The following is a 1,759-nucleotide window of genomic DNA, read 5'->3' on the forward strand; positions in this document are numbered from 1 at the left end:
TTAGATTTCCGCTTTTTCTTCATGTGATAAGATTGTATCATATTTTACTGCTTTTGAATTTTTAGGTGCACCCTTTGTACCAGCTACATGCATCCTTAATTCCTAAAAGTGATGTCTAGTTAGTTGCCAACAGAAAAGGATAAACCCAAAAAATAAAATAAAAATAGAGTAAGGTTTAACAGGTTAGAATCATTATTTACAAAAACTTATTTACAATAAGGTAAGTAAATAAATTATGTTTTAAACAAACCTTACTTCAGCAAAATGATCAAATTTAATAGACCCTCACTCATACCAATTTCCACCAAAGACCAAATTGTCAAACAGTAATGTGCCATTGATTCCACCCATGTCCACCACCCATGTCCACTACACATTCATCAATGTGTCCATATACAAATCACCTACTTGTCATTACATTCATTTTATCAATGTTCAGAATTTCCATAGAAAATCAAATTAGTGAGTATACAAATTATAACTAAGTGAGTCACTTTTTGCCATGACATTGTGGTCAAAGTTGGTGGCAAATTTGTTGAACTTAGCCAATTGTTTTTTCTTTGGAGAAGATGGCTATTAGCATTCTAGGTCATGAACTTTAAATGGGTATGAGAAATTATCATATTGTATTAGCTGCCATGCCTTATCAATGCTTAGATGGCAAAAAAATGTCACATTAGCTTTTAAAAATATTTTTTTATGTACCAATTTTTTTCCTTTCTTTAATTTTCCTTTCTGTTTTCTTACATTTTCTTTTATCAAATAAAATTTCATTTTTCTTTCTCCCAATGTTCTTCCAAACCCAGAATACGTAGTTACTTGAAGAGTTTTAGGAAGATACATATAAACTTAACAATTAAGACATATGTAGAAAGAGATCACCAACACTCATTATTTTATCTCTAAAAGCATCATTCAACTCGTTAGCAAGTAAATATCTAAGTACAAGAACTATATGTGCACAAAATTGAATCATTTGAGAATCTTCGTGAGGCCTTGATAGAAACCACAATACCAATCGACCAACTAAATTATTCTAAACAGGCAAATTGCTCTATTAATATTTCCAAGCACAATACCCATAACAAAATAGGACCTAGATTCAAACACCAAAATCACTACACCTGCAAAGAAATATACAACAAGAGAACCCCAAAATTGAAACCTTTCTAGTTCATGTACCCATTTTGCAAATCTTGCCCAAAACAAAACCCATTTCGCAAATTGGTGGAGGTAGTAGATAGTCATTTATTTACCACAGACCCACCAAAGTTCATTCGAATCAAAGTTGAGATCCTCGGATCATTGATAAAAAGATTTTTTTTTTACTTGTTTCTCTAACTCAATTCTTAGAGAAAAACAAAAAACAAAATGAAAACATCACATTGAAGTTAATTATCAATTAGAAAAACATAATAGCAAACATATTGAGAGTAACATTCCTGCAGTCTTGAGAAAGGCAACTACAAAGCAATTTATAACAAACATGATCTAATGCCCAACTGAAATCAATTTTGAAAAATCTAAAAATATTTTTGAGACCATGAAAACTCAAACTCGTTCATCATAAAATCCCAAAATTGAATTACATTATGATATTGAAATAAACAAATAAAAATAAGAATAATAAAAATAACAAAACTCAGTTTGAGTTCATACCCTTTGGACATGAGCTACTAATGTTTGCCTCTCATGTGCTTCAGTTTCGTTCACAAGCTCTAGACTCACTCTCTTCTCTTGCACTCATTTGATTGGGTTT

Source organism: Quercus suber, unplaced genomic scaffold (assembly GCF_002906115.3).
Source record: "Quercus suber isolate HL8 unplaced genomic scaffold, Cork oak 2.0 scaffold_551, whole genome shotgun sequence".
In the NCBI taxonomy this organism is placed as follows: Eukaryota; Viridiplantae; Streptophyta; class Magnoliopsida; order Fagales; family Fagaceae; genus Quercus; species Quercus suber.